This window comes from Lontra canadensis, unplaced genomic scaffold (assembly GCF_010015895.1).
Source record: "Lontra canadensis isolate GAN:19392208 unplaced genomic scaffold, GSC_riverotter_1.0 scaffold33, whole genome shotgun sequence".
NCBI lineage: Eukaryota > Metazoa > Chordata > Mammalia > Carnivora > Mustelidae > Lontra > Lontra canadensis.
Window position 1 is genome coordinate 6,316,327 of NW_022631027.1, and position 7,465 is coordinate 6,323,791.

Consider the following 7,465-nt stretch of genomic DNA (forward strand, 5'->3'; position numbering starts at 1 on the left):
CAATCTCTCTCTGTCAAATAAATAAATAAATAAATAAAAATAATAAATAAATTGAACAAAATACAAAATATAAAAACTGTAAAATAAAGACAGTCTGAACCTGCATTTGTACAGCCATGCCTCATCCATCTTGCTCTAATTCTGGCCCTGGTTCCAGTAAAATTTTGTTTACAAAAAAAAGTTTGACAAACCACAGCCATAGTTTTCAGATTTGATTCTTTAAAATGCTGCATTAAAATATGATTTATCTTGGGGCATCTGGATGGCTCAGTCGTTAAGCATCTGCTTTCGGCTCAGGTCATGATCTCAGGGTCCTGAGATCCAGCCCGGCATCAGGCTCCCTGCTCAGCAAGAAGCCTGCTTCTCCCTCTCCCACACCCCCTGCCTGTGTTCCCTCTCTTGCTATCTCTCTCTCTAATAAATAGTAAATAATATTTATAATAAATACCTATAATAAATAAATAATCTCTCTTTAATAAATAAATTCTTAAAATAAAATTTTATCTTGATTTCTGAGCCTTTTGATGCCCCCCCCCTTAAATTTTATGCCCAAGGCTAGTGCCTCACTTTTTTCACCTTACTCCTGCCTGGGCAAGACAAGGAATGTCAGGTGCATCTCACCAAGGCATCTGCACCTAAAATCCGTGGCTTCCTAAACTTGGGTCCATGGTTCCCCCCATGGAAGTCTGCAGATGGGTTCTGGGGATCCATGAATCTCTTCCAGTTATAGGCAAAACACTGTGTTCACATATCTTTTCCTAGGAAAACAACAGGTCTTTAATTTTTACAGTCTCAAAAAGACTCCATAAAAGTAAAAATCCTGCCATAGAACAAGGCAAAAACCACCCCACCTGCCCTTTTCCTGTCTTCATCATTCTCTATTATTCTTCCTGCATAAAATATGCATCTATAAGAAAAAAACTAATATATTCATTCTCACAGAAGTTCAAAGGACATAAGACATAAGCCCCGTAGTAGTTTATTCATCTTAGCTCAAAAGCCTTGGGCCAATGTTAAGAGTCTCTTGGAGCACCAGGGTGGGTCGGTCAGTTAAGCATCTGCTCAGGTCATGATCTCGGGGTCCTGGGATGGAGCCCCTAGGGGGCTACCTGCTCAGCGGGGAGTCTGCATCACCCTCTCCCTCTGCCACTCCCCCTTCATGCTCGGTCACTCTCTCTCGCTCTAATTAAAAAAAAAAAAAAAAGTCTCTTAAGGACGCAATTTAAGTAATAGGTACAGGCTTCAGGGGTACATCTCCCGCCCCACCCCACCCCCAAATAACACGTCTAGGAGACTTCCTTAACCCCTCCCTTGTCTTTCTCATCTACAACCAATACCCTTTTGACAAGTCAGTCGTGAACAGTGGGAAAGACAACACCTGCTAAAAATGAAAGGATCTGGTGGAAGACAGCAGCTCAGCAATCCCACAACCTGACTTTTTACCAAGGGTTCACCCTGAAGACCCATCAGGCCTCAGAAAGGCTCAGACACAAGTTCTCAAGACCGGAAGTGCGGAGGCGGGACCCGCGCAAGGGCTCACGGGGAGGGGGCAGGTCACGTCACCCAAGCGCTAGGCGGGCCCTGATTGAAGGTTGATAAGTGGCTCCTTGTTTCACGCTACCACTGTTGCTGCAATCAAAGTGGCAAATATTTACCTTGGAATCTGACTGACTGAAAATATTTGGTTGGAGCCAGATGCGTCGCGTGTCTGTCCCTGAAATATTAGCTAAAGGAGTGATTTAGGAAAATAAAATGGTGGGTGGGGTACCTGCCTGGCTAAACTATTTACTTTCCTCTGCCTCCCGTTCAGCGTGTGGAGCTTCTAACAATCCTGTAGGGAATGTGAACAGCTGGGAAGCAGGCCAGACTGGGAGAGAGTGTGACGGGGTCTGTTTTGCATTGGGCGGATAGTTTTATATAAATCAGAGATGTGGACATAGACATCTTCCTTAAAGGTTCTTGGAAATGTTCTCAAAACAGTTTACCCAGGAGAAGTAAACTGTGAAGTAGTTTTGTTACATCTTTAGTTCTGGAGTGCATCTAAAATAAGGGTACTAGTTACTTGGGAATCGACAAATCCTTTCAGGAATGCTGCTGCTTTCTGAGCTGCTTGTCTGTCCTGGGGTGTGGGCGAGACAATTCACAGAGTTTAAGATTGAGCAAGATGCTTACTGTGCGCCTGGCACTGTGGTCAGCATTATTGGCCCTCTGTCTAGCAATTCTCACAACCACAGCAAACCTGGGATGAGTTATCAATAGCTAGCTCTAATTTCCAGATAAGAATCATCTTCAGAAACACGGAATAACTTGATTCCAAGACCTCAGGACTCATGACTGGTGAAGCTGGGATTGGAACCCAGACGGTCTGACAATCCACTCTTTGCCTCCCTTTGAGAGTACTGGTGATAGGTGCATCTCTGGTCTGTGATTCTACAGATGAGGGGAATGAGATTCTTGCTGCTGACTGGGGAGGTTTTACGTGTCTGTGGCTAAAGGTGACCTCTTAGGTTGATCCTCTTTGCTATTTCATTCAGTACTAGGAAATGCTGCTTGTGAGGAAAGCAGAACTAAAAATAAATGTAACTAAAATAAGCTTCTACTTAAAAAAAAAAAACTTTTTTAAAATGTAAGAGTCAATATTTTATCTCTTTTTCAAATGTAAAGAGAATACAAAGTACATGAAGTTGTGGATTCAAGTGATAGAAATTTTGTCTCCCAAGGGCAGAAACAATCAGAGGAGGCAAATTGAGCATTTGACACCCATTACAGATTATCCTGCTTGCTCCAACCTTCCTTAACTTACTCTTTAACTAGAATGTTAAACACACGACATTTTAAAAGAGGTTACATTAATCAAATAGTTACTTTGAGAACGACCAATGGTTTTTAATCTGATTCTATTAACAGAAGCCATTTATCAAAATATAATTTTCAGCTTTCCAGTCACTTAGCCTAGAAACCTTCCAATTATTTTAGTTCCTGTGTCACCTTTGCTAGTCACAACCTCCTCAAAACCTTCAGGGGTTCCCCTCTGCATTGAGATGGCCACATACCTCTAGCCTGGCATTCTAGGCACTCCTTGATCTGTCCCACTGTAACTGGAAGCTCAGTCATGGGAGCCAAGAGAGCTCAAAGTCTAATTCCATCCCCACTACTGAATAACTGAGGGGATTTCCCTTTTTTGTAGGCCTTAGTGTCTTTATCTGTAAAATGAGTGTTGGGATAAATGATTCGCTAGTCCTTTGCTGATTCTTTGCATCTGCCCCTTAAGACTTCTTTCCTGTAAGGGGAACCCTCCTACACTGTTGGTGGGAATGCAAGCTGGTGCAACCACTCTGGAAAACAGCATGGAGGTTCCTCAAAATGTTGAAAATAGAACTACCCTATGACCCAGCAATTGCACTGCTGGGTATTTACCCTAAAGATACAAACGTAGTGATCCGAAGGGGCACGTGCACCCGAATGTTTATAGCAGCAATGTCTACAATAGCCAAACTATGGAAAGAACCTAGATGTCCATCAACAGACGAATGGATAAAGAAGATGTGGTATATATATACAATGGAATACTATGCAGCCATCAAAAGAAATGAAATCTTGCCATTTGCGAAGACGTGGATGGAACTAGAGGGTATCATGCTTAGCGAAATAAGTCAATCAGAGAAAGACAACTATCATATGATCTCCCTGATATGAGGGAGAAGAGATGCAACATGGGGGGTTAAGGGGGTAGGAGAAGAGTAAATGAAGCAAGATGAGATTGGGAGGGAGATAAACCATAAGTGACTCTTAATCTCACAAAACAAACTGAGGGTTGGTGGGGGGAGGGGGGTTGGGGGGGTAGGGTTATTATGGACATTGGGGAGGGTATGTGCTATGGTGAGTGCTGTGAAGTGTGTAAACCTGGCGATTCACAGACCTGTACCCCTGGGGAAAAAAATATATTATATGTTTATAAAAAATAAAATTAAAAAAAAAAAAGACTTCTTTCCTGTGCATTCCCTTCATGTACCATGTGCTTTAGCCCTCACTATACCGAGGACCCAGCACATGCCCTGCAGAGTCCTATCTCTGCCTTTCTGCCTTTATCTGGAATGTCCCTCCTTCTTCCCCAGATGACCAAATCCTTTACTCAAAGACTCAAATATAATGCCAACTCCCTCATGAAGCTTCTTCCTTGATTTCCTTCTTGGGAAGTCAGTTATTCAGTCTAGGAACCTGGTATCTGACTGTCGGGGACCAGCACAAAAAGTCCCAGGGGAGGCAGAGAGAGAGAGAATGGTGGGGAATTAAGAAAAACAAGAGTCAGAAAGCTGGGATCGGGAGGTGATCTGATGGGCTGATGACCCAATGGAGCCCCAACATGCATGAGAGACTTTATTTTATAGTTCAATAACAAGAATGTTTATCAAGGAGCTTGAGGTCAGAGGACCGCAAGTCCCACGTGACAGCCTTGCTTAAAAACAAAAGAGTTTACTCAAGCATATTTACAGAGGAGCTCAAGGACCGTGTCAGCTTGACCCAGAGTGCTTATGTAAGCCAAACCAATTAGTGAGTGACCTGCAGGGATTGCGGGAGCTAGCCCTCAGCAAAATTCCCTTGACTACAAGGACCGTGTCAGCTTGCAGTCAATTCCTCATATCTGACCCTGCTTTTGAGCACAGAACTGTACTTGGATTATTCATATATCTTTAGGGTCCAGGTTGTTTTTGTACCCTCCCCATTGCCAGGCAAAAAGAAGGCATTTTAAGAGCAGCAGGTAATAAATGGAAATGAAATGTTAGCTGGTACTAACTACCAGCAGGTAGAAAATACCTATTAAATGTGAGCTATTGTTTTTAATACCAATGGTGATAATTATAGATGTTTATTGAATGAGTGGAATGAATGAAATAAATTTCAAGCCAAAAAAAACCTATGAAAATATGCCAAGCTTTGTTAGGCTGGGTCTCAAGACAAAGTAAAAGGACATACACTCCTTAGTAACATCGAGGAAACTGAGGCAATATTCGGGGTCAGCTTTTCTAGTTGTATGCAGGTAGACATGTTTAAAATTTAAAGAGCCACAGGAACCTTAAAGTTTTGAACAAGCAATCTATTTTGAACAAGCCGTCTATATCAGATTTTAATCTTAGCACTTTGAAATTCTCAGTTGCAATAAATATCCTCACATATTGAGTACTTTTTAAAAATTTAAACTCTAAAATAGAAAAAAAAATAACATGACTTCTTTGTCAATTTAACCAAAAATAACACATAAATAAATTTCAAATGTGGTGGTCAAATAGTACAGTGAGCTACCTCACGTATTTTAATATGCAAATGCCTACAGGTACATGTCCTGCTGAGAACAGAACAGTAGAAATGAATGAAGGCAATGAGCAGCTGTTACATACTGTGGAACATCTGCAGGTAGAGAAAGGAAATGTCTGTCTGGAGGAAAAAGCCTTTGACGTGAATGCAGCTTGGTACCAAAACCTCACCTTGGCTAATGAGAGGGTACAACATCAAGCCTGGGGGGTCAGGGAATGGAGAAATGTTTTTCCTCAGATTCCATCCCAACTTCCCCCAATCCCAAATAATCATTGTTAACATTTTGGCACATGTTCCTCCTTTTTTTGCCTGCATGTGCTAACTTTATTATTGTTACTATTGATTTTTTCCAGAATAGGATCATAATTTATATGCCACTCAGAGACTTGCTTTGCAAAAAGTCAGATTCCTAGCATTATGATATAAGGATGTGCTGGCAACTTTGCTGATGGGTTGTTACTGATAATCCACAGTTTTAAACAATGCTCTGGTGAACAATGCTGTACACATATCCTTTTGCTATGACACTGCTTTCCAACAGGGCAGACCCAATCTTTAAGAGCTTCAGAGGAGGAACTTTAGTTCAGCAGTTTTTTATTGATAAAACAGTGCATCCTCAGAGCAGTTTCAAGGCAGATCAGATAAAAACCATAGTTGGGAACAGAAGGACTCACACCACACCCAAATTCAAAGGAACTTCCCAGGAGGCTCTCTGCCCTCCTCCCTTAGCAGCTATCACACTTACCCGGTTTATCTTTGGAAGCTGAGCCAGTTATTTTCCTTAGGGAGTTACAAGTAGGCCTGGAGGACATTGTATCACAATGTGTGTAAAATGCATGAAGCGTAGGCATTCGCATCTATGAATTAGAATGATGATGGGGAGATTCAAGTAGTTTAATATTCAAGACAGTCAGCTGAGCGGGGGAGGGGGGAGGTATTTGAAAACTCTTTATGTAACCGGGGATAGGAGAGTGGGTCTGTTGGGCCGCCTACATACTAACAGCCCAACTCCAGTGTGTTGATGCAGACCTCTGAGCCTACTTTTAGGAGCTCTGGAATTTTTTCCACCCTGGCTAGGAAAGTTGTCTTTAACATGTCTCCTCTGAGTGGAGGCTTTGCCTTGACCCTGCTCAGTGGCCTCCAAGTTTGTCAGGCTCTAGTATGAGCGAAAAGAGCCACTGCTTCCTACCTGGTGGGACCCGAATTTATTGTGAGTGCGAGATGGCCACTCACCTCAATAAATCATTTCTTTTTCTTTTAAGATTTTACTTATTTTTTAGAGAGAGAGTGAGAGAGAGCACACACACCTGAGTGAGGGGGCAGGGCAGAGAGAGAGGGAGAAGCAGACTCCCCGTTGAGTTGGGAGCCTGACCCAGGGCCTGATCCCATGACCCTGAGACCAAGACCTGAGCGGAAGGCAGATGCTTACCTGACTGAGCCACCCAGGCACCCCCACAAAAACCATTTCTGAACCTGTTTGGAGATTTCCTCTTTCTTTCAGTTAATGAGGATTTGAAGGTATAGAACCATCCAATTTTAACCTCTCAATAAACCAATCAATAAAATAAAATAAAATTGAAACAATACAGAGAAGATTAGCATGGCCCCTGTGCAAGAATGACACACAAAATAGAAATAACAGTCATAGTAATAATAAGTTGTTACACTATATAATAAATATAAAATGATACCATGCAAGATGCTGTTCTGAATCTTCTAGATGCTATTACTATTACTTTTTAAAAAACATTTATTTAATTGAGGGAGAGACAGAGATAGCGAGAGAAAGCAGGAGCAGGGAGGAGAAAGAAAAGCAGGTTCATCCGCTGAGCAGGGAGCCAGACACGGAGCTCAGTCCAAGCACCCGGGGATCATGACCTGAGCTGAGGGCAGATGCTTAACTGTCTGAGCCCCCCAGGAACCCCAGCTATTACTGTTACTTTCTTTTCTCTTTCTTGTTTTGCCTTCTCTTGAATTGATTTTTTTTTCTTTTTCTAATTCCGTTTCTCTCTAACCGGTTGGAAAGTACGTGTGTTTGTATTTATTATTTCAGGAATTAAACTAGCTAGTTTAGCATACTCATCTAACAAAATCTGAAGTTCATATCTTTACCTTACTCCTAAATGATCAAGGACCTCGGATTATTTTAATG

The 7,465-nt window shown here is 42.0% G+C and overlaps 1 pseudogene; it reads left to right on the plus strand.

Annotated features, from left to right (window-relative positions):
• Positions 1-6,878: 6,878 nt before the first annotated feature.
• Positions 6,879-6,965, plus strand: LOC116873496 (annotated as a pseudogene).
• The last annotated feature ends 500 nt before the right edge of the window (positions 6,966-7,465 follow it).